The sequence below is a fragment of the Populus alba genome, chromosome 2, assembly GCF_005239225.2.
Source record: "Populus alba chromosome 2, ASM523922v2, whole genome shotgun sequence".
In the NCBI taxonomy this organism is placed as follows: domain Eukaryota; kingdom Viridiplantae; phylum Streptophyta; class Magnoliopsida; order Malpighiales; family Salicaceae; genus Populus; species Populus alba.
The window spans coordinates 19,278,376-19,305,992 of NC_133285.1; the positions used below are offsets into that span (position 1 = coordinate 19,278,376).

Here is a 27,617-nt window from a genome sequence, read left to right on the forward strand (position 1 = left end):
AGATTTCATTTAAAATCAATAATAATTGAGTTTTGAAGTTTGCATGTAAATGAATTCATGAAAATTTGTACTCTCTATCCTTTTTTATTGTATTCTTGTTTATAATGCATATATTCTTGGACATTAATGGGAGATTAAAAGATTGGTCATGGTTATTTTATTAATTAAGTTTAAGTATGATTTTAATCTATCCTTTCTCAAGGACGAGCAAGAGTTAGTGTGGGGGGTATTTGATGTAACCATATTATTTGATAGTTTTACCCATATTTACCTAGTGTTTTGCTATGTTTTATGTTTTAAAGGAACTTTTGGATGAAAGATTAAAAAAGAAGTAAATTGAAGATAATTAGCATATTTGAGCTCCAGTCAATGTTTTGATCAGAGCTTGAGCTTTAGAGGTCGAAATGAAGTGATTCTAGTTGCATAAAGAAAGCTAACATCCATACCTTTCTAATATATATAAGGAAAGAAAAAATAAAAAAGAGAAAGAGCATGGAAATCACATCCTTCAAGTCAAATCTCGTATTCTGCCAATGTTGACCTTTAGCCATTCCACTTAAATATATTGATCTACAGAAGTCCATTTGATACAATTTTATTGGAATCTAACTCAATACCTATCAACCTTACCAAAGTTCAACAGAAAAAGAGCTCATATGAAAGAGATATGATTTTTCTAAGATGACACGTGAATTCTGCAAGCAAATAAGTTTTGTGAAGAAACAAGTCCAAAGTACTTCTTAAAGTATCCAAACCATCATCCAAGTCTTTATTTCGATAAATTTAGCTCTTTCTAAGTCAAAATTCAAAGCTTAAATTTTATGCAAGATTATTTCTCCTTTTTTTTTATGAAAATAGTTATTGAAAGGCTTAATTAAATATAAATTGTTTACTTAGGAAATGATTATTTTGTAGAAAAAGGATTAGGGTTTCCTAGAAATATAAAAAGTAAGAGAGAAAGGAAAAGAGAGGACGGTTAGCAAAGAGAAGAAAAACGTGCATTCCTAACAGAACCAAAATCATGTTTTCTTCCTTCTTTTTTGATTAATAATTTAGTAGATATGGAAGACTAAACTCTCTTTCTTGGTTGTAAGGACACGAAAACCGTTGGATTTCAAGAACTATGAGATTTATATTTACATTTTCTTTTCAGTCTTATATGATGAATTATAGTTGTTCTCCTAAGCTTATTTTTCCTATGATTGTTTATTTTAATTTCTAAAGCGGACTCTAAGTTATTATTGTAGACAATCTATTGCTAAGTTTGATATCAAAACCAGAGTTGTGGTATATAAACTTGTGAAGCAACTGAGTTTAATAATTGTGGCAGATCTATTTATATGAGAACATCTGATTGATCAAACAAACATGGCACTACGGACATTTATGTTGTCTAGATTAATCAACTCATTTAGTTTTTAAGGCTGTCATTGGATTAAATTACTAGTGCGGACATTGTGGTTGTTTGATGGTTAAGATTAGTTTTACAACAAATATGTTAACTAATTAACATAAGAAATGATAGATATTTAAAGTATAAATTGACGTTTCATTTCCTAAATGATAGTTCTGATTTCTGTAGGTGGATGTTTACTTACGACCAAGGTTTGTTTTTCTTTGATTTAGTATTGATTGCTTCTTTCTGTTTACTTCGGCTTTAGCTAGATAACCTCCAACCCCCCCCCCCAAATTGCATATCATCTAGCATAAAAATCTAACTTAAACCTTACTCATGGAATCAACCCTCGCTTGCTCTATATACTATCTTGTATCTTATGTGTTGTATCTTAAGCTAGGTAATTAATTTATGCGACCACGACATCACAACATCAAAGTCTTATCATCTGGTAAGCAAATTCTTTTATCTAATTCCAACATCCCATTTTTTTTAATATCCTAAAAGGTGTATTTGTTCTAACCCATTCTTTTTATTATCTCTTTAACTTATCGATCTTTTTCTCTAAGCTTCCAAAATATTTTTTTCTCAAAAACAGGTTATACTACCAATTTTGCCAATAACAACCCTTCAACTCCTTCTCATTAAATGTTGTGCCTAAATTAGCCAATTTCAAAAAGTTGTCATGAGAGCTGTATCCCTAACTAATAAATGCCACCAAATCATTGTTTTTATTCTTTTGACTTAGGGAGAGAACCACCATATTTATTTTCTAAATGATAATGAAATAAATACAATATCATAACCTTTCATTAATTCTAACCATCTTCGCCTACCTCATATTTAACTCTCTTTTTACGACATTAAATACTTTAAAACTTTTATGATCAATGAAAATTTTTATTTGAGTCCTATATAGTAAATAAATAATATCTTTATATTCTCAAAGTAAAACACCACAATTGTTAGCTGTTATGTCATGGTACATGGTAGTTTAAGTCAATGTGGCCTTTAATTGTCTAGAAGTATAGGCAATTACCTTGCCATGATGTATGTAAGTATACAACCCAGACCTTTTCTTAAAAGCATAACTAAAGACTATAAATCCTTTCTTAGCCCTCTAGTGAAGTGTCAATACTAGCGTCAATCTCTTTTTCAACTCTTGAAAAGCTCTCTTAATAATCCCTTGACCATTCAAAGCTTGACTTCTTTCCTAGTTAAGTTTGTCCCTAAAGAGAGGATGAGTGAGCTATATATCAAGTGTGATAGCAGTATTTACTCCAAAACTTTTCACAGTTAATTATAAAACTATTACATGAATAAGAAGGAAACAAGCTTTATTCTCCTAGTTTAGTCTTCTAAAAAGTTCTAAAAAGAAAAACAAAAAAAAAAATAAAAATAAAAGTTTTATCTCTAAATAACATAAGTTTACTAGAGGCATCAAAAAAGATAAAGTACTTGTTATCATTTGTGGTAATAAAAACAACTAGAGGAAGAATTGTAAAGAATATCTTGCAATCATGAAGGCTAAAAAGCTTAATAAGGCTTGTACTCTGTGTATGTTTATGATTGAGAACTAAACTCCTCTCAAGTGTTCTTGTATTGTTGCTCTTCTCAATTGTTTTTTTTTTCAATGGTTTGCATTGTATTTTCAAAGAAAAATAAAACTAAAATAAATAATACTTTTAAGTCCATATGCAATAGCATAAACTTTAATTGAAATGATAAAAGTACATTAACTTGTACTTTAAATAATTCTTTTTTCCATAAAGGATTTTACATTATATTTCTCAAGCTTATAAATATTTCAAATACAACATATAGTTATTAAGAAACATAAAACTTAAACTCTAAATCTTCAAACACGTAAGAAAAAACATATGTTACAAATTTTAATAAACTATAAACATATCATACCAAGTTACTCAAAATTTTATATTTAAAACAACTAAAAATTAGTTGGAAAAATATTGTAGTTTCAAATTCATTGTTATTACTCACTAGAACAATGTAATGATATATTTGTCTCTCCACCCAAAAAAATCCCTCTAAAACAGGCTTTTAAAGGCATTTAATTTTTTTCACATAGCTCATTTATCATTACTAAATAGAATAGGGACATATAATTATTTTTCAATCTAATTGTTGCATAGTAAAAACGACTCAAATAGCCTTGGAAGCAAATAAAAAAATAAACCTGGCATTTAAGGGGTATTTTTTATATTTTTACATTAGTAGTTTTTTTTGCTATTATAAAATTGAACCTGATGAGGCATTTTGGTATTTGCACAAATATAAATTAAAAATAAAAATAAAATGCACTTTAAGAGTAATGAAAATACCCTTAAAAATTTAAATCTAAGGCCAAGGAGCGTTTTTGGCTACACACAATAGCTTTTTTTTTATATATATAATTACAAAGTCAGCATAGGGGCGTTTCTGAGTTTTGACTATATAATAATAAAAAAGTTGGGTGTATGTACGAGACCTGGAAGGCCGTGAGTGGCGTTCACACCTTTTAAACAGTGCGTGTAGCACCCTCTCAAACATCCAAAATTACCCTTCCGTTGTGCCGTTAGAAAGAAACGTTGTATCATCTTCATGTTGGTGGCGGTACTGCTATGTTCCATTGATGGTCCAGTTGACGCCGGTTGACCTTTTTTCTTTCCTTCTCTCTCTCCTCCCCTAAAAATTATAGCTTGCTCCTTTTAGGGGTTAACATTTCAACTTCAGTCCCTTATTCTTTTGATTTCTCAGTTTTGATTTTAGTTTTTTTTGTAAAAATTTAATTTATTTTCAATTTTTATTCCTCAATCCTAATTTACCAAATATTATATTATCCAATGTAGTCCTCATTCTATGGATTTTTAATTTTTATCATTGGTCCTTTTATAAAAAATTTAGTAATTTTTTATTTTATTCTTCAATTCAAATTGATGGTATTATATTTTCTAATTTGTTCCTTATTATTTTAATTTTTAATTTTTTTTAGCTCTTTTATAAAGTTTATTATTCTTTTCAATTTCACTCTTTAAATTACAACATTATTTTTATTTTTTTATGTTAATTTTAATCCTCATTTTTTTTTTTTTTTTTTCTCTCTCTCTCTTCTCTCTCACACACACACACACACACACACACCACACACCCTTAAATTGGAAAATTTAGAACGACAAAGTGACAGTCTAAAGTAAAGTGGAACAGCAAATTAGGAGGAGCCGCCGGTCTTTCTCTTGAAGCTTTCATTAATGCCAAATCCAACACCTCCTTCTCCTCCAATCCTGCCATTATAAGTAAGTATGTTAATAAATTTTTTTATTTAAATTAAACGGGTGTGTTTTGTTTCTGTTTTCTTATTGAAAATGGTTGATTAAGCTCCAAGCTTTAGTGGGTTTGCTTGATTTTTATTATATATTTTTTTTTTCTCATTCAGTGATAACTGAGAGAATTTGAAGATGTTTGAACGTATACTTGGTAATGGGGTAGCTCATGATTTTTTGAATTTTTTTTTTTATGAAATATGAGAGGATTTGCTTCTTTTTTTTACATTATTTTTTCTCTGTTTTTGCATTAGAGAAGCGAAGGGAGTTTTATGAGAATGCCAAGTACGTGAGCAAGTTTAAGAAGAAGCTGAAGCAGCAAAATCAGCCAAATGAGCTTTCCTCAGCTGTAAGATCCTCAGGGGTGTGAGAATTTCGTTTGTTTGCTTAGCACTCTGCAATTATATTGTTTGTTTAGATGAATACAATTCTTGCAAAATCTGTTGAAGAGTATTTCATCTTTGAAACTGTGTTTTTCATATAATATCGCCACATGATTATAGAGCTGCAATCTGGGCTCGTGTCCTATATTGAAAATTGAGATTTTTACATTATAAGCTTCTTTTGGCCTTGCGTGATTTGATGAGAAATAAGTCTTTGTTGATTAGAAATGCAACCCAAACGGGTTCTGGAAATTGAAATTTTTCTGTCAAGTTTTTGTTGTAGATTTGCATTCAAGATTAGCATGAATGTTGAATTTGAACTAGACATTTACAGTTTCAATCGCTGTTTCAGGCTGAGATAGAAAATGGATGAGGCAGTAAGATGATAAAAAAGAACGAGAGGGGCAAGAATATTTTGAAAGAATTTATGAGAAATGGTGTGAAGAGGAAGAGAAGGCAAGGATTGAAAGAGAGTTGATTCTAAAGCAAAGAAGGAAGAAAGAGAGAATGCTGAATCCTGTAGAAAAGCTGCGAGGAAGAAGACGTTCAAGAATACTTGTCATGGTCAGCTTGTTTTGAAGTACTGGATTGAGCATCTCTCGCAGACAGTTCAAGGTTCCATTGGAAAATCAATTAACAAAGATTTATAGTTTAGAACCGACATGTATTCCAGTTTTTCCATGGCTACTTGTACCAGCCTTGCTCACTTGAGTAAATAACCGGTTAAGTTTCTGAGTAATTGGTGTTATTGCTTGAGATGTTGTATTTTGGATTGTTGAAAGAGCTTTGATAGTGTAATGAAAAACAATTTTGATGTTCATACTGGAGGCATGTTAATAAGATTGTGCTACTATTTTACAATAAAGTTCACATGTTACAATAAAAATATTACCAGTAGTTTCCATTATAACTAAAACTGGAAAGAAATTTAGATTCTTATGATCGAATCTCAAAGCAAAAATAGTGTCAGAATTCCCATGATTCATCGTGGTCTTATCTCAAAGAAAGAGTGAAATTGTAGAAAACTAAAGTATATTAGGCATTATTTAGCCATGTACCGGCACTGGAATCCAACATTTATGACATCTTAGATTACAAATTACAGTATAACTAAACTAACCAGATACGTTGATCCAAAATCTTCAGCCCTCCCCCTGAAAGCAAGATTCAGATGACGAACTCACGCCAAAAAAGAATCGAAGAAGACTCAGACTACGAGGAACCTGGCCAAAGATTCAAAGAGAACCTTTTCAAGCGATGCGATGCAACACCAAAGTTCGCCGAGGAGGTTGAATACAAATGGCCATAAGGGCAAGAGCAATGACCAGTGCCATGACAAGTCCCATGAAATCGAAATCAAGGCCATGGTCTGCATGCAATTCAGTGCAAACAACTTTCCCCATGCTCGACAGTGTGGACACAATCCTGAATCCTATATTCTCTACGCAGATAGAAAGAAACCCAGATGCAAGAAATATACACAGTGGCTTTTCCTTTCCTTCTCTTTTTCTATGTCATGATAATTGAAAAGTATTGGTCAAGGTTTGTTTTTTTTTTTACTATCAAAGTCAAGTCGACGTATAAAATGTTGACAGAAGCTGCCTTTATTTAATGTTAGATATCTCCAAGAAAATTCGAAGGATGGCCATTAGAGTCCAGCAATTCAAACTGTAACCACCCCAGCGTATTTTTCAAGCTGAATAATTCAAATGCTTGGTTTAAAATATAAAAATGGACCAGATGTTGCAAAATCCTGTCATTTTTTTTTTTTAAGCTTTTAATAAATCATATTCGAGTTCACTGCTTCAAATTAACTCACGAGACAGATTTTTTTTTAATTAATTGAAAATTCAATGATAATAATAATATAATATTCACACACACACATATATATATATATATATATATATATGTGAGAGAGAGAGAGAGAGAGAACTAAAAAGAACTCGAACCACAATGATGGCTTATTAGCTTGAGATGTGAGATAATGGTTTATAAAACCACGGAGATAACATTTAGTATGTATGGGATGGCATGCCTGTGTGATATTACAGGTTTATACAATAAATATATTTAATAATATTATAATTATTAATCAGTGCTAGATAAGTAATAAAAACTAAAAGTATAATTGAGTTAATATTTTATGACAGAAAAAAAAATTGTGTTGGAAATAAAAAACTTAGAGATTGAACAAAATAATTTGTAGCAATCCATAGTATTTTGTGAGGAATGATATAGTGTTTTCCCCATATGATTTTGCTTTTCTGTTAATAAAAAGAAAAAAAAATATATAAAGTTTAAATCTCTACTAACTTAATATTAAAAAAAAAATCGACAAAGATAATTTCGGAAAGAAAAAAACCTTTAAATTATAAAGAGAAAAAGAATATTTCTAATACATATTATTATATTAACACATGTGGGTGGGCGTGGACGCATCTAGACCCAAATTGGGTGTGGAAGTGGACACATCCAGCCCACCTTGGGGGTGGGCGTGAACGTGTCCACCCCATCCTCAAGCTGGGTGTGGACGCCTCCACGAGCACTTTGGGGTTGGGTGTGGACGCGTCCATGCCCACCTTGGGGTAATAGTAATAGTAGTAATAGTAGTAGTAGTAATAAAAGAAGAAGATGAAGAAATTAATGAGAACTTTGAGATGAAAGATTAATGTAAGGATTAAACAATGATAAAAACAAATGTCAAGGTTAGAGGATCCACTAATGGTATTTCAAACAATTATAGTATAAACTCTTATTACTCAACTGGAAACCACACACGAAGGAGGTTCCAATCGAATGATTTGTCATTAATAGCTCATTATAAATTATTAACATGATCATATTAATTATCTTATTTACATAACACCAAACTTTTAAATATTGTCAGGAATTCATGATGTTAACTGATGTTAACAACAAATCAAGTTCCTTTCATAGCCCAAGTGTAGGTAATATCATACGGTTAGGCTATGAGAGTGCCAAACATTTGTTGTACCAAGTATTATACAACACAAATCTAGATTAACCATTTAACAAGCAAGGTATTAAAAATTAGTAAAATAAAAAGATAAGACATGTTAATATTAAACATTAAGGTCCATGTTGAGTTTACAATATACTTATTCTTACACCATTAGTGTAACCTTTTCACATTGACATAATAAACTTAGCTAAACATAATGAAGAAGAGAAACATAAATAAACAAAACAAGAACATAAATAAGATACAAGTTAACTAAGGAAAGGAAAGGAAATGAAAAACATAAACAAGATATTAATGAAAGCAAAACTTAAAAATTACAAAAACAAATATAAAGAGAGAAATAAAGAGCATGAACTTGATCTGAACAACCAAGCTCCTAAATACATGGAAAATGCCTCCTTTTATAAGCCAAAATTCAGAATTATTGATTTGATGACTAGTTGTTTAGTGGGTGGCCAACTTTTGACTTTGTGAAAATCCTTATCTTCTTGTCTGAATAAAACGAAAATGCTAGCATCAGAACTGGCTCCACTTGAAAACATGAAAGTTGTAGGAAATTGACTCAGCTTTCCAAGAAAAAAAAATGGAGGTGATGTGGACTTCTAGAACTCCAGATATGGGCCAAACACTGAACAGTGTTCGGGCTGCAGGACAGATTCAGACTTCTCCATTGTTGCTATAATTTGGAATTGCAAACGACCTTCTTAGATCTTGATGAAAACATGAAAGTTGTAGGCCTGTGTCTTATGGAATCTGTGTAAAACGTTTAGGTTATTTGGACATCTAGAACTCGAGATATAACCCAATTACCGAACAGTGTTCTAGTTTGGACTGCACCAACATCTCTTTTCTAAGCTTCACCCTCTCTTTGTCCTTTCAATTTCCATACTTGAACTCATCAATTAATCCTTTGATTTATATGATAGGCCTGCATTTAAGATGAACATTTACCATATGTTAATGCATTTTATAGTATTAGACTTGTTATTATAAAACATGCTTTAGTTAAGGAGTTATTGATACTTTAAGTGCAAAATGATGATATAAAACCTTGATAAATATGCACTTTTAAGTACTAATCAATAAACTTATAGAAGTTGTTGTATATAAGTTTAAGGCTTTGTTATATCCTGAAGATATATTGCTTTAACCCTGCAACAAATATAATGGGAGCAATTAATACTTTAAAGATAGTAATCATCACACCTAAAAGCCTATTTGTTATGCTCATGATTATTATATTTATATGCTTTTGGAATATTTTTTGTTGTAGTAGATAGGCAACAACAAATTGATCATTTATTAGGTTATACCATTGATCATGTTCATAAAATTCAAAACCATATTGATTATATGTATTATTGGATGATTAGACTGACTATAAGTGGTGTTTATGAGTTCTATATGGAACATCAAATATTAATTGTTCTCAATTCTCTTTCTAAGGAATGAATGTTGATGCGACTATCGTTGAAATATAGGCTAGAATCTTGAAATTTCAACAAACTCGCTAATGAAATACTATTTGAGAGGGAACATTAGTTTACTAAAAAGGGTATACGATACACTAGAAAAAACACAGGTCATTTGGATGCTGTTGCTAAATTCATTCCATGGTTCAAGTAGAATGAACTTGGAGGAGATGAATTTGATGAAACAGATGATATAATTGGAGACCTTAATTATGTACATGTAATATAAAATAATTCTAAAATTTATTATTCCTAATTATTTATATTTTTTTATTAAGATAATTGGTTGATTGTTTTTGTTGAACTGCATATTTTTGTAATTTAAGTTTTAATTATATTATATGCATGTATATTAAAATATTTACAATTTAATCAATGGAAGTTGTTAGTTGAAACTAATAACTATAATTTTTATATTCATTTAGATTTCCAATAATAATTAGACCATACAAATGGAAATTGATTAAGTGGTTAACATTATTTGTATGTGTTAGATTATTATTTGTTCAATTTAGAATGGAGTGGCAATAAAAGTCATTTAAATTATATTAGATACTAATTTGTAATTGGTGTTAATAGCCCTTGATATGGTTGCATCTAATAGTATTATTGTTGATTTAAATCATGAAGACAAACTAAGTGAAAAGAATTAAGACGTTTGACATCATAAGATTGAGTATCTCTTGCAAAAGCAAGAAACGCCGGAAACAATTACACAATTGATAGTTAAACCTGAGCAAGGAAACACTACTAAACACAAGCTTGATATGGAAGCATATCAAACCTATAAGTGCAAGGATTGTATAGCTCATATTCTGATGTTGAGCAGCATGAGAAATGATATAATGTTTTGTTTTGAAAAGCATCGTTCAACCCAAGCAGTTTGGTATTGTAAAGATTTAGTATGGGGGAACCTCCACTACTAAACTTTGTCAATTAACCCTCAAAATTAATGGTTACAAGAAGTGCATAATTAAATGATGAGGTAGCATCTTACAATCATATATAACATGATTAGTGAATTAAAGGGTGTTGGGCATGAAATGACCGATGAACAAGTTCAAGTTGTGATTCATTCTTTACCAAGCAATTAAGCACACATGCGTGCTAACCTTTCCCACATAACAACATCAAGATATTTGATGATGTTGTTTGTCATGTTGAGCTTGAAAAAGATCTTCTCGCTGAGAAGCCTATAAGCGAGGCTTTCATACCTTAGACTAAATGCAAGGAGCATATGGCTCTAAAAAAAAAAAAAAAAGAAGGTAAGGGTCCTAAATACGGAAATAGAGGAATTGAAGCAAATAGTAGTGGACATAAACGCAAGCATGAGAAACGCGGTGGTAAGAAAGGCAAGAATATAAATTGTTTTAATTGTGGTAAACTTGGTCACTTTACTTGTGATTGCACTGAGCCAAAGGTAATGTTTAACCATAATCACCCATTTTACTTATACATTAGCAATTGTTTAATGTTTGTTGAATCTGTTCTGTTTTGGACTGTAGACTCAGGAGCAACCAACTACATAGCAATCGATCAAACAACCTTCATGGAATTTCATTGAATTCCGAATGGAAGTAGATACATATATATGGGGAATAATGTTTCCGGTGTTGTGCTTAGGATCGGTACCTGCAGATTGGATTTACGAAACGGTCGCACACTTTATCTTTATAATATACCCTACGCTCTAAAAGTTCAATGGAATCTTATGTCTATTCTTGCTTTACTACAACCGGGTTTTTATATTGCGTTTATTGGTTGTTGTGTGAAAATATATATGGATAATATTTTTATGGTTTTGGTTTTGTATTAAATGGTTTTATAGTGTTAGACATCATTAATGTATCTATTAATGATATTAATGATGGTTCTTATATTTATGTTGTTCAAAATTCAAGCACTACTAATAATATAGTGATATCATAACTTGGCATCCTAGATTAGGACACATTGGGCAAGACCAATTATATAAATTAACACGAGTTGGTCTTTTAGGATCATTTACCAAAGAAAAATTGTTTTTTTGTGAGTATTGTTTTGTTGAAAAAAAAACTAAATTATCTTTTGAAAAAGTTAAAAGAGCCAGCAGTCCATTACAACTTATTTATTTAGACATTTATGGCCCAATGAATACGGTAACAAGACATAGTGTGAATTATTTCATCATACTTATAGATTATTTCACATGATTTGGTTATATTTATTTGATCATACAAGTATGAAGCATTAAGAACCGATCTACTTATTTTAGATATATTTGGGGCTAAAATTATAATTTTAACCCTTCATATATAAAATAATAATTTTATATTAAAATTAAAAACCCTGAATTAAATTAATTATAGAATTAATTTTTCTAATTGGATTAGGATTGAGTTATAATTTTTAATTCAAAATTTTTTGAGTTTGGTTATATCCTAATAGGATTAGGATTTAATTAAAAATTTTAATTAAATAATTTTTAGAAAATTAGTTTTTCTAAAATAAAGAGTTTTTAAGTAGAAAAAAAATTATTTAATTTATCCTAAAATAGTTTAGGATATTAATCAGAATTTTAATATGATTAATTTTCTTATTAAGTTTGGAAAAATATTTTCTCAAAGAAAATTTATATTAAATAAAAAATATTTATGTTTGGGAAATTATCAAATTGAATTGGATTTAATATTTTCTAAATTTTAGAAATATCATTTTAAAAATTACGGCTAAGCCAATAATTAACATAGAAATATGCAATAATTTTATTATGCATATTAATATGTTATTATGCATGATGGATGGTTATCAACATTAAAGATTAATGTGATTGTATTTTTATGGTTGAATGATTGTAATAATAAATAGGACATACATGTCCTGTATTTTTTCTATTTTTCTTCTAGGTTGTAAAATTATTTTCTTAATTAATTCCTCTCAAATGTAACTTAATGTTTCTTATGTAAATATTATGTAACTTAGAAATGTAAAAATTTAGATAAAAAAATCTATTTTAAATTCAAGATAAAAATAAAAAAATAAAAAGCAAAAAAGACTACAATAATGGTGCTTGCAAAATATTTATAAAGACTTACAACTGTTACCTAGGTATTGATCCTCTAATTTTCTTTAATTGCTCGAGAAAATTAATTTAAATATATCAATAATCATTTTATTAAAAAGAAATTACACCAATAAAAATAGAATTAATGCAGTCGTAGCCATCCTCAATTAACAAAAATTATGCTTTATTTCAATCTTTGGGAATTTAAAGATGATGAAAACATGTCTATATTCTGCAACCATAGAATATAGACAAAACCAAGCTAAAACTAGGCTAACTGGAAAGAGAAAATACAAAACTACAACCCCGGAAATCTTAAGAAATTCAAACAATATAGCTCATATTTTCATGCTCAGTGCATCCTACTTTGTAGCAAATACACAAAAAAAAAATGCAGAGCTGGAATTTTGTTTGCCTATAATATAACAAAAAAAATGTTTTTTACATATTAAATTTATTATCAAACGAAGGCCTCATTTGATGGTGAAAAGTGATTTTTTAAAAATTATTTTTTAAATTTTTGTGTATTTATTTGCTATTAAAAAAATTAATTAATGAAAAAATATTTTTCAAACAAAGAAAAATTAACTTGGTATCTAGGAAAGTGTTTTCTTTTTATTTTAAACGGAAAACACTTTTCAAAAATTATAAAAAAATTAAAAATTTCATATTATTTGTTGATTATAACAAATTTGGTTCTCAAATTTTTTATTGCTATATATTTTGTTTTGGATCTTTTTTTCTCAATTTTACCCTTTAGAATTTAATTTAATTTAATTTAATTTTTATATTAACTTTGGTCCTCATTTTTATGATTGTTATTTGCTTTTCTCTTATTATTATTTTAATTATAATTTTTTATCTATCAAATTTGGTATTCATTCTTTTAATTATTACTTATTTTATTTAAAATAATTTATGAAATTGTAATTATTATTATTTTAATTTCATCATCTTTTAATTTTTTTATCTATTAGATTTGTTCTCCATTATTTTAATTGTTATTTATTTTATTTGATATAATTTATGAAATTATATTTTTTTTCAATTTCATTCTTATTCAACTTTTTAATTTGTAAGATTTGTTCCTCATTATTTTAATAAACTTGAAAAAAAAATATTAATAAGTTATTTTCTAGTTCATTTTTTATGATATAACCAAATACTTGAAAGTATTTTTCAATTTATTTTTCATAATACTATCAGACATCAGAAAATAATTCACTTTTTTAAAAAAATATTTTTTTTATAAAAAAAATATTTTTTTTATAAAAAAAAACTACTTTTCAATAAATAGATAGGCCGAAAGCATCATAAATCACACAAAGCATAACTAAAAAAAATAATAAGAAAACCATCATACCCTATTAAGTTAGGTCTTATTTGGAAACACGGGTCAACCCATGTTTCCGAAAAAATTAAAATTTTTTTTTTGTTAAAAATTATTTTTTTTATGTTTTCTCATCGTTTTAATGTGCTAATTTCAAAAATAATTTTTAAAAAATAAAAAATATATTTTAATAATTTTTTAAATAAAAAATACTTTGAACCGCGATATTTTTTAATAACAGCAGACTCCAGTATAGTACCTAATGTCAAGCTCTGTATCCCTCCATGACCTCCTCCTCGAATTCCTCTCTCAAATCTTGATTTTGTAGATCTAGGGTTTTTCAAGAAATCATCCTTGCACCATCCCACAAAGAATCATTTGTCTTTTTCGGGTTAGCCAGAAATTAATCAAGGACAAAAGACATCAAGGCAAAAGACAAACAAATTTAGCGACCTTTGATTTCTTCTCCAGTCTCCTGCAAAGCTTGACTTATATTTATCTTCACAGGAATGGAAGTTAGGGAAAAGAAAGGAGAAAAAAATATTATATGTATAGGATAGAGTTATCATTACGTGAAAAGTCACGTTTTTTATCTTCTGAAAAGTCGGTACCAATTGACTTTATATTTTTTTCCCAACTTGTGCTTGGGGGTGCATGGCACCTGCAGCACTAGCGAGTTATGCAGCTCTGAGATATTTTTTACCCTCATTAATGAGAGATTGAAATGGTGATACACCACCTTTAATATTTCCATACACCAATTTTAACATTTTCTAAATCAAATATATGATTTTTTTATATATAGTTTTGATATGTCAATTATTTCTATTATGTCAACCAAACTTTAAACTAAAAAGATTTTTATTTCCTTAGTCAAGTTATTCTGAAATTTCTTGATATACATTCAATTGATTAAATTAATAATATTGAGTCGGATATGGCATGAATCTAGTAAATGTGAAAATATATTATCGGTGCACTCAAGCCATATCCACATATCCTTTACCTTCAACACTAGGTGTGACGAAACACTCGACAGTTGAGAATAATGGAATGTGTTGGGTTGTGCCTTAGCCAACCTTTCTATTTATATAGAGGCAGTAGAACACTGCAGTAACTATAATGATTACAACATCCTATATTAGAATCCTATTATGATAGATACATGAGTAACTGTAATGATTACAACATCCTATATTAGAATCCTATTCTATAATATGCCTCCTCAAGCTGAGGGTGGGGGATCAACCAGAAGCTTGAATTAAAAAGCAGTAAAGGATGCAACAGGAAGCGGTTTAGTGAAGACATCGGCAAGTTGATCCCGAGAGGGAACAAAACGAATCTGAATTTCTTTCTTGGCAACACGGTCACGGATAAAGTGATAATCTACTTCAACATGCTTAGTACGAGCATGGAAGATAGGATTTGCTAAGAGATAGGTAGCACCAAGATTTTCACACCAAATGGTAGGGGCAGAGACTGAGGGAACCTGCAAATCTGTTAACAAGTATTGAAGCCAAATGACTTCAGCGGTACCATCAGCAAGGGCTTTATACTCAACCTCAGTAGAGGAGCGAGCAATAGTGCGTTGCTTGCCGGATTTTCAAGAAATCAATGTCTGACCAAAAAAGACAAGATAGCCGCCCATAGACTTGCGATCATCAATAGTACCAGCCCGATCTGCATCTGTAAAGCCATGTAGAGCAAAAGAAGAGCCTCGAGTGATATGGAAACCATAAGATGTCGTACCTTTAAGATAGCGTAAAATACGTTTGACAGCGGCCCAATAAGAATCTGTAGGAGCATGCATAAACTGACAGACTCTGTTAACAGCAAAGCATATATCTGGACAGGTGAAGGTAAGATATTGAAGAGCACCCATAATTTGATGAAATCATGTAGGATCAGAGAATGAATGATCCGGTAATAAAATGACTTTCGAAGGGAGACTAGAGTATCAACTGGTTTGTAGGAAGTCATACCAGCTCAGGTGAGGATGTCAAGAATATATTTATGTTGACGCAGCATTAAACCCATACTAGTAGACTGAAATTCAATACCCAGAAAGTAGTGAACAACACCTAAGTCACGAAGCTTGAACTCAGAGCTGAGTAACTGTATAAGGTGATGGAGCATAGCAGAATTGCTACTCGTGAGCAGAATATCATCAACATACACTAGGAGATAAAAGATATTAGTACCATCAAATAAGATAAACAGGGAGGTGTCAACCTTGGAAGCTCGGAAACCGATGGAGAGCAAAAAATCACTTAGACGAGTGTACCATGCTTTCGGTGCCTGTTTCAAACCATACAATGATTTGTGCAATCTGCACACATGAGATGGAAGAGAAGAGTCAACGAAACCTGGAGGTTGTTTCATGTAGACCTCTTCAGTAAGAACACCATTGAGGAAGGCATTATGAATATCAAGCTGATGAATCTTTCAATTTCGCGAAACCGCGATAGAAAAAACCAATCGGATAGTGGCCTGCTTAATAACTGGACTGAAGGTTTCAGAATAATCAATACCTTCCTGCTGGGTAAAACCTCTAGCAACAAGGCGCACTTTATAGCGCTCAATAATACCATCAATACGATGTTTGATCCGATATACCCATCTACTGCCAACAACGTTCATCGAAGGATGAAATGGAACCAAAGACCAAGTGCAATTTTTGCGTAAAGCGGCAGTCTCATCATACATAGCATTATGCCAAACTGCATACCGGTCAGCATCAGAGAATGCAAAAGGCTCAGAAGAGGGAGAATACAGTACCCGTGTGGAGGTAGAAGTAGCGACAACAGAAGTAACTAGATTAGCTGTCTTCGGCTGCCGCGATCTAAGAGTCATAGGATGTCTGTTGTGTGCTGGTGGAGAAGCAGGGGAAGACGGTTGTAGCGAGGAGACCTGTGGCAGCTGATAAGAAGACAAATCAACCATAATGACACGACCAAAAGATTGATGTCTTCTCCCAAGTGCAGGAGTGTCGAAGTAATAAATAACCCGGCAAGACCGGGGTCGAACCACATAGAGGTTAATTGTATAAATTATAAAGAACAACACAACACCACCAACAACAACAACAACAACAATAATACTCAGTACGTGGCGTTGTTATACCTGAGAATGATCTAAAAGATCGGGTCACAGGTTTCCAGCCAATAACAATAATACTCAGTACGTGACGTTGTTATACCTGAGAATGATCTAAAAGATCGGGTCACAGGTTTCCAGCCTATATACTGAGTTTATGAAAAGATCAAAGATATATATAACAGAACGTAAATAATAATAATAATAATAATAATAATAATAATAGAAGAAGATGAAGAAATTAATGAGAATTTTGAGATGGAAGATTAGTGTAAGGATTAAACAACGATAAAAACAAATGTTAAGGTTAGAGGATCCACCAATGGTACTTCAAACAAGTATAGTATAAACTCTTATTACTCAATTGGAAACCACACATAAAGGAGGTTTCAATTAGATTATAAATTGTTAACATGATTACATTAGTTATCTTATTCGAATAAAGCTAATACTTGTAAATGTTGGCAGGCATTCATGATTATAACTTATGTTAACAACAAATCAAGTTCCTTTCATAGCTCAGGTGTCGGTTATACCATACAATATGGGCTATGAAAGTGCCAAGTATTTGTTGTACCAAATGTTATACAACATAAATCTAGATTAACCATTTAACAAGCAAAGTATTAAAAGTGAACAAGATAACAAATATAAAACATGTTAGTATCCAATATTAAGGTCCATGTTAAGTTTATATTATACTTATTCTTACACCATTAGTGTACCCTTTTCACCTTGACATAATTAACTTAGCCAAACATAATGAAAGAAAGAAACATAAATGAACAAAGATAAGAACATAAATGAGAAAGAAGTTAACTAAGTAAAGGAAAGGAAATGAAGTGCATAAACTTGATATTAATGAAAGCAAAACATAAGCAATACAAAGAGAGAAAGCAAGAGCATGATCTTGATCTGGAAACCAAGATGCCTCAATGATGTGCCGTGAATGATTTGAAAATCGGCAACAATGATTCTAATGAAAAATGGATGAAGGATGGGTCTGGTTGTGTTGTTTTTCTTTTAGTATTTAGGCTGGATTGTAGTGATTTAAGGTAAATAAGATGGAGGATAGACTAGAATGATACTTTGATAAGTCGATCTGGACGCCACAAAGATCAATCTAGGATTTCGACGCCACACTCTTTGTGATTGAAGAGTGATAAGTCAGGTAGGGTTCTTCACAAAACGAATTTGGAAGAACAGCTCTTAATTCTCTGAATTAAGTTTTTCAAATCTTGGCTAAAAGTGTTTATTTCATATTCTGATACATATTTATCTTTGGAACATCCCTCCAAAGTTAGGTGAATTCAACATGACAGAAGTCAAGCCTAAAAACTAGACTTTTAATAAAGCAAGTAGACAAATTTAACTAACACGTTTTTTTGTTGACATTTCTAAAACATATGCAGACGAAATTTAAAACAACCATAACTTTTGACACAAAAGTCCAATGCACTCATGGTTGGACAATATAGAAAGATCACGTTCTGAACTTGAATTTTACCTACATAAATCTTGTTTTCACATGCATTGGATGACTTCAAATTCGGGTTCAAATCCATCTACTGTTCTGACCGTAAATAGCATCAATTCCTTCACTTGCATTATCAATCCAAATACAAGTAGCCCAGCATGAAAAGAACCATTAAGGGCTTTTCCCATCTCCAAGTTCCAATTGTAGGCAAATAAGCACCCTTGAACCAATTTCACACTGATTGCTAATTTTTAACTCCGACGCAGCTTCAATCATTGCAATTTGATTCGTCAAGGCCCGTTGTAGTTGTTTCGCTCTCGCTCTTGTCATTGGACCATCTGAATCCTCTTGCATATTAGATTCAGCTTTACGAGATGGATTATAATTCCCATGATGCACATCATCAGCCCCGGGTTGAAAATGATTTGTCCTCAAATCAGAATCGTCATCATCATCCAAGTACGGAGATAAGTCTTTCACATTAAAAGTAGCTGATACGTTGTAATCACCAGGAAGATCTACCTTATACGTATTGTCATTCACCTTCTCTATAATACGAAATGGACCGTCAGCTCTTGGCATCAACTTGGACTTACGTTTGCTTGGAAATCTGCCCTTGCTAATATGAATCCAAACAAGATCTCCAGGTTCAAACCTGACCATCTTTCGCCCCTTGTTAGCTTGTTTAGCATACTTTGTTGTTTTCTCCTCAATATGTAGTCGAACTTGCTCATGTAGTTTCTTCATCAATTCTGCCTTTCTAATTCCATCCATAGATGTCCTCTCATCAATTGGAATATGAACAAGATCAATAGGAACACAAGGATTAAAGCCATAGACAACCTCAAATGGTGAAAATTTTGTAGCCCCATGCACACTACGATTATATGCAAACTCCACAATCGGCAAACAAGTATCCCAACTCTTCAAATTCTTATGTATAACAGCTCGTAACAAAGAAGATAAAGTTCGGTTTACTACCTCAGTTTGTCCATCAGTTTGTGGATGACATGCCGTACTGAAAAGTAACTTTGTTCCAAGTTTCCTCCAAAGAGTCTTCCAAAAGTGGCTTAAGAACTTTGTATCACGATCAGAGACAATGCTTTTAGGAATTCCATGCAAACGAACAATCTCTTGAAAGAACAAATCAGCAACATGTACTGCATCGTCAGTTTTCGCACAAGGAATGAAATGGGACATTTTGGAGAATCGATCAACCACCACCATTATTGAATCCTTCCCACGTTGTGTTCTCGGTAGTCCAAGTACAAAGTCCATGCTAATGTCCATCCATGGTTGCTCTGGAATAGGCAGTGGCATATAGAGTCCATACGCATTCTCTTTACCTTTAGCTCTCTTGCACATAGCACATCTTTCAATCACCTTGTGTACATCCCGTAACATACTGGGCCAAAAAAAATGTTCTTTCAGCAGCTCATAAGTCTTCTTCTCCCCAAAATGACCACTAAGACCACCACTATAAGCCTCTCGCACAAGCAACTCCCGTAACGAACCTGAAGGAATACACATTCTGCCCATTTTGAACAAGTAACCTTCATGCATGAAGAACCCATCACAAGCTCCCTTTGCACATTCGGCAACCACATTAGCAAAGTAGGAATCATTGGCATACTGATCCTTCACCTGTTCAAAACCCATCAGCCTTGCATTCAACATAGAGATCAGTGCATACCTCCTAGAAAGAGCATCAGCAACCACATTAACTTGCCCTTTCTTGTACTTTATGACATAAGGAAATGACTCCATGAACTCCACCCATTTAGCATGTCTTCGATTCAACTTGTTTTGCCCCTTAAGATACTTCAAGGCTTCATGATCAGTATGTATAACAAATTCTTTAGGCAACAAGTAGTGCTGCCATACCTCCAGAGCCCGAATCAAAGCATAGAACTCCTTGTCGTAAATAGAGTAGTTCAAACGCGCTCCATTTAACTTTTCACTGAAGAATGCAATCGGTCTCTTTTCTTGCATCAAAACAGCACCAATTCCAACCCCGGAAGCATCGCACTCTATTTCGAATGTTTTAGCAAAGTCTGGAAGTGCTAAAACTGGAGCAGTACACAACTTTTCCTTAATTATCTCAAAAGCTTTCTGGGCATCTCCACTCCATCTAAACTCCTTCCTTTTTTTCAAGCATTCTGTCATAGGAGCAACAATAGAGCTGAAATCTTTCACAAATCGCCTGTAGAAAGAAGCTAAACCATGGAAACTCCTCACATCAGTGATACTAGCAGGTTTTGGCCAGTCTCGAATTGCCTCAATTTTCTCCTCATCAACTCTAACTCCCCTGCTAGAGATAATATATCCAAGAAACACGACACTTTCTTTACAGAAGTAACACTTTGTGAGCTTCCCATACAACTTAGAATCTTGCAAAGTCTCAAACACAACTCTAAGATGCTTCACATGATCGTCAAAGCTCTTGCTATACACCAGGATGTCGTCAAAATATACTACAACAAACAGCCCAATATACTTCCTCAAAACATGATTCATAAGCCTCATAAATGTACTAGGCGCATTAGATAACCCAAACGGCATAACCATCCATTCATATAATCCCTGTTTAGTTTTAAATGCTGTTTTCCATTCATCTCCCTCTTTCATTCTAATTTGGTGATAGGCACTCATCAAATCGACTTTAGAAAACAATGCAGCACCATGCAACTCATCAAGCAAATCATCAAGTCTGGGTATAGGAAATCGATACTTAACTGTTATTTTGTTGATAGCTCGGCTGTCCATGCACATCCTCATGGTACCATCCTTCTTCGGTACAAGCAAAGTAGGTACGGAACATGGACTAAGTGATTCTCGCACATAGCCCTTCTCTAAGAGCTCACCGACCTGCCTTTGAATCTCTTTCGCTTCCTCTGGATTACATCTGTATGCTGGTCTATTAGGAAGTGAAGCTCCCGGCACCAAATCAATTTGATGCTCAATACCACGAATAGGTGGTAATCCTTTAGGTAATTCATCTGGAAACACATCTTTAAATTCTTCAAGTAATTCCTTAATCTGTCTTGGTAAGTCCAATCCTTCTACTTGTAGTAGTTGCTTTGCCCAGACCATGAAAACAAGCCCTGTTGTGGCTAATGCTTGTTTGATGTCTCCTTTTTTGGCTAACAACAGCCCCTTTCGTGATGTCACCTCCTTTTGTTGGCTTCGTAACTGATCCTCTCTAACTTGTTGAGAACTCAGTGGTAACAAGTTCACCTTCTTTCCATTCAGCATAAAAGAATAAGTGTTCTTCCGTCCATTGTAGGTCACATCCTTATCAAACTGCCATGGACGACCCAACAACAAATGGCTAGCTGACATTGGTGCAACGTCACATAAAACCTCGTCGTGATAGGTTTTAATGGAAAAAGGTACACGAACTTGCTTTGTCACCCGAATCTCCCCATTCTCATTGAGCCATCGCAAACTATAGGGTATGGGATGTGGAAGGGTATTTAAACCCAATTTCTCCACCAAGGTAGTTGACGCAACATTAGTGCAACTTCCATTATCAATGATCATCCCGCACACCTTATCTCGAATCTGACATCGAGTATGAAAGATGTTCTCGCGTTGCTCATCACTAACGTCAATTTGTGCATTCAGAACCCGTTGAACAACCAACAAATCTCCCTTCACTGGTTCGAAATCCTCTTCTTGTTCAGCCACTTGTACCTGATCTTCGTCTTCAGTTTCTACCTCATCTCCACTGATCAGCTCTCCATGATCCCCATGCAAAATCATCACCCTTTTATTTGGACATTCCGAAGCAATATGCCCATGTCCCAAGCACTTGAAGCACTTGATGTCCCGAGACCTCCTAGGGTGTTGAGGTTCTGTCACCTTCTCATTTCCCTTCAAAGAATCAGAACTGGTATTCCCCTTGCTAAACTCCACCTTCTCATCTCGTTTATGCGTGCTCCATGTTCGTGTAGGCGTAGAAACAACCCTTGTCGCGCTTGACGTAGTTACACTAGTTCGGACACCTCCTCGTCTCTGCTGCCTCTCTACTCGGGTTGCAAGCTTTATAACTTCCTCAAGGAAGATGTACGGTTGTAACTCAACAACATTAGCTATATCCTTCCTCAACCCTCCAAGAAATCTAGCTATTGTTTGCTCTTGAGGTTCCATCAATTCACATCGAATCTGCAGCAATTCAAACTCTTTCACATACTCTTCCACAGTCAAAGATCCCTGTCGCAAAGTCTGAAGTCTGATGTATAGCTCCTGTTTATAGTAATCAGGAACAAATCTCTTCTTCATCACTCTTTTCATAGTTGCCCATGTTGTAATCTCCTCCTCTCCATCCCTTCTCCTCTGAATCTTTACGTTTTCCCACCATAAAAGAGCATAATCTGTAAACTCAAGTGCTGCCACCTTGCACTTCCTTTCTTCAGAATATTCATACCATTCAAACACCTTTTCAACCTTCTGAATCCACTCCAAGTATTCCTCAGGTGAACTACTTCCTCTAAACGGTGGAATCTTAAGTTTGAGACCATTAGGAGGATTATAATTCTGCCTTCTTGGTCTGACCCTATCATCAGCCTCATCATCCCCATTTGGATCTTCGTCATCTTCTATAATATCATTTCGTGGCACCCTAAGTGCTTGCCTTGGTTGGGGTTGCAAATTATTTCTTTGCATCCTTTGCATAAGGGTATTCAACTGTTCACGAATTCCAGTCATCTCATCCCGAATCTCAGCATGAGATCGTTGTAAGCCCATGACCTGTGCCTGTTCCAAACTTAACCCTCTTGGCAAATCTTCTTTATCTCCAGCCATAGTTAAGTCTGTCAACCTCAATTCCAGCAAACCTTTCTTCTTGTTGTTGTTGTTGTTTTTGGCTCTTGTCTTAGATCACAACTGATGCTCTGATACCAGATGATGTGCCGTGAATGATTTGAAAATCGGCAACAATGATTCTAATGAAAAATGGATGAAGGATGGGTCTGGTTGTGTTGTTTTTCTTTTAGTATTTAGGCTGGATTGTAGTGATTTAAGGTAAATAAGATGGAGGATAGACTAGAATGATACTTTGATAAGTCGATCTGGACGCCACAAAGATCAATCTAGGATTTCAACGCCACACTCTTTGTGATTGAAGAGTGATAAGTCAGGTAGGGTTCTTCACAAAACGAATTTGGAAGAACAGCTCTTAATTCTCTGAATTAAGTTTTTCAAATCTTGGCTAAAAGTGTTTATTTCATATTCTGATACATATTTATCTTTGGAACATCCCTCCAAAGTTAGGTGAATTCAACATGACAGAAGTCAAGCCTAAAAACTAGACTTTTAATAAAGCAAGTAGACAAATTTAACTAACACGTTTTTTTGTTGACATTTCTAAAACATATGCAGACGAAATTTAAAACAACCATAACTTTTGACACAAAAGTCCAATGCACTCATGGTTGGACAATATAGAAAGATCACGTTCTGAACTTGAATTTTACCTACATAAATCTTGTTTTCACATGCATTGGATGACTTCAAATTCGGGTTCAAATCCATCTACTGTTCTGACCGTAAATAGCATCAATTCCTTCACTTGCATTATCAATCCAAATACAAGTAGCCCAGCATGAAAAGAACCATTAAGGGCTTTTCCCATCTCCAAGTTCCAATTGTAGGCAAATAAGCACCCTTGAACCAATTTCACACTGATTGCTAATTTTTAACTCCGACGCAGCTTCAATCATTGCAATTTGATTCGTCAAGGCCCGTTGTAGTTGTTTCGCTCTCGCTCTTGTCATTGGACCATCTGAATCCTCTTGCATATTAGATTCAGCTTTACGAGATGGATTATAATTCCCATGATGCACATCACTCAATACATGGTAAGTGCCTCCTTTTATAGGGCAAAATTTGGAACTATTGATTTGTTGACTAATTGATGAGTGGGTGGCCACATCTTGACTTGATAACAATCCTTATCTTCTTGTCTGAACAAGACATCATTGCTAACATCATAATTTGCTCAAAATCCTCAAGAATGTTCTAGGAAATTGTCTCAGATTTCCAAAAAAAAAAAGATGAGCTCATTTGGACTTCTAGAACTCAAGATATGGGTTGAACACTAAATAATGTCTGGGCTACAGGACAGCTTCGGACTTCTTCGTTGTTACTTCAATTTGGACTTCAAAACGACCTTTTTAAATCTTGGGCTCCTCATGAAAGTTGTAGGCATTTGTCTTACCTTTCCATCCATATAAAATGGACCTAAATCCGAGATCTAGAGCTCCAGATATGATCCAATTACCGAGCAATGTTCCGGTTTGGACTGCACCGGCATCTCTTCTCTAAGTTTGGCCATCTCTTTGTCCTTTCACTTTCAATACTTAAACTCATCAATCAATCCTTTCATTTATGTGATAGGCCTGCATTTAAGATGAGCATTTACCATAAATTAAGGTATCTTATAGTATCAAACTTGTTATTATAAAACATGTTTTAGTTAAGGAGTTATTGATACTTCAAGTGCAAAATGATGATATAAAACCTTAATAAACATGCACTTTTAAGTACTAATCACACCCCCAACCAGCTTATTACTAGTCCCTAGTAATCAAAAGTGTTAAAATAGAGAAACAATTTGCAAGTTCCACAAAGCAAGGCATTCATCATTCAACTTCCATTAATCTATCCAGATAAACAAACTCTCATTAAATTTATATTCCTGCTTCATATTTCTTAAACAAGATATTAATAAACCTTCTTTTTATGTGCTCAATATATGAAAACATAGATGATGGGGCTTTTGTTGGAAGAAAACAATATTATGTTCAAATGTTTAAGGTAAACTTCCTTGGGTTGGGATTATTATTTCTTTTTTTTCTTTTTTTCTTTTTCTTTTTCTCTGGTTTTTTTTTTTAATATGCACATACAACTTAAAACATAATGTATCTTTAACCCATGTAACGAGTTTTCGACTAATGACTCCCAGACCAGTTGGTCTTAGGGCATTAGGTGTTGAGACACCCCTACGAGCATAGTAACTCGAGTTGCAGATACTGATACGTAGATAGTGCAATGTTTGATTCCCTTAACCTTTTCTCCTTAACCCATGTAACAAGTTTTGGGCCAATAGCTCCCAAGTCAGTTGACTTTAGGGTATTAAGTGTTCAAACACCCCTTCGGGCTTAATTGCTTAGGTTAGGGAGGCTATGAAACCAAACTTATCCACGTTTTTATTATCATCAATACTATCATTTTTTTTATTTTTTATTTTTGCAAATTATATGCTATCCCTTTCCCTTAGTTGTTACCTTCAACAAAAGAACATAAATAATGTAATAATCCAATGTGCAACCCACAATCATATGTTAAAGTGTGTGTGTGAAAATGAAGGTTTAATAATACTTGTTAAATGAGTATATGAGCAGAATCAAGTGATAATAATGCGAGAGTTTGTAAACCTGAATATTTCAAGAAGTATTCTAATAGGCCTTGTTATGAATATTGCAAATAACCATTAAAATTTTTTTACTAAGATGCGTCTCAAGAATAATTCCTCTTTACTTTGTCATCCTAGTAATAACAGTTTTGCCAAATGATTTTTTAAAAAACAAAAACAGTTAGTTGGTTAGGTTTTTTTTTTTTTTTTTTTTTACTACTACCCTCTCTCCCCAACCAAAACGAGACATTGTCCTCAATGTCCTAAGGTAGAAAGATAGAGTATAGAAGACATCACCTGAAACAGCGAACAATGACAAACCTGAAACACACATAAACAAATATAAGAAGTAACAAAACAAAATAATATGCTATTAATAAAACCAAAAGACACAAGGTTTCACAGATGAAGGCTCAAATCTAATCTAAGCTTTTTACGGCTTTTCTTAGCTGACCAATCTAGGCGACTCATGCAAGGATCAATGACAGGGATGAAAGATTGTAGTTGGTCAATCAATTGTTCAGCAGTAGCAACAGAGATTATGATTTTTCGTGCTGAAGATGTTAGAAATTCCTGTTCCACAGCTTGATCAAGGAAAGACAACAACTTATCATAAAAACTATTAACATTTAACAAACCTATAGGTTTATGGTAAATGTGCAGTTGGGCCCAAGATGAAATATGAAAGATCTCTTCCAATGTGCCCAGACCACCTGGTAAGGCAATGAAGGCATCAGCATGGCTAAACATGGCGTTCAGTCGATCAGACATTGTTGGGACCTGTAGTTCCTCTCCAATTGTTTTTCCAATGATGTCCCCATTTGCTAAAGCTTTGGGGACAACCCCCAAAACTTGACTGCCTCCTAAAAATGCAGCCATTGACACACCTCCCATTAACCCAAGGCTGCCTCCCCCATACACTAAATGAATCTTTCTCTCAGCTAGTACTTTACCAAGATGATTTGCTGATTCTAAAAACTCTTTTTCTTTCCCAGGGCTGGATCCACCGAAAACACAAATATTTCTTATGTGATGACTTGAGGAACCTACCATTTCTACACATTTATATATTTGATGAATGTATGGGATGAGTAGAAATGAAGGGAAGGAAGAGAAGAATTTATAGATGAAAAATTGAAAATGCAATCATACCATTTATATGTAGGCCAGCTGTAGTCTCACACTCTCTCTCTTTATTTATTTATTTTGACAAAGCATGTATGTACAGGTAGTTGTGATTGTGGCTTACATCTTCTCTTGGTTTTACGTCAAAGAATGGCTTAAACGCCCTCTATGGGTCGGGGATAGGCTTCCCATCCAGTTTTCTTAAAAACTGGTAAACAGGGTCTTTTTTAGTCAAATTCCCAAGACTAAGTCGATCATGTTCTTTATGGAATTGTGGTCATAAATCATGAATTACACGATGCACATCTCCACTAGGATGCGTCTCAAGGGTCAACAAAAGATTATCTAAAAACCCTTTACTCAGGCCATCCTTAATGAATTGTATTTTATCTTCACGGTTTACAGATACCATTCCTAAAGAATGACATGTCGCATTACAAGTCCATCTGGCACATCTGTGACAGACTTTCAGTCGTTTTGCACGGCGTTTCTTTGCAAAAGTGCTTTTACCTATTCCAGGCATGTGTGAAATGAAAGAATTGGAGGACTCACCTGATAATCGGACCTTTGCT

The 27,617-nt window shown here is 33.2% G+C and overlaps 1 pseudogene; it reads left to right on the forward strand.

The window, feature by feature from the left end:
* The first annotated feature begins 4,569 nt into the window (after nt 1-4,569).
* On the forward strand, nt 4,570-5,964 carry LOC118059360 (uncharacterized; annotated as a pseudogene).
* The last annotated feature ends 21,653 nt before the right edge of the window (nt 5,965-27,617 follow it).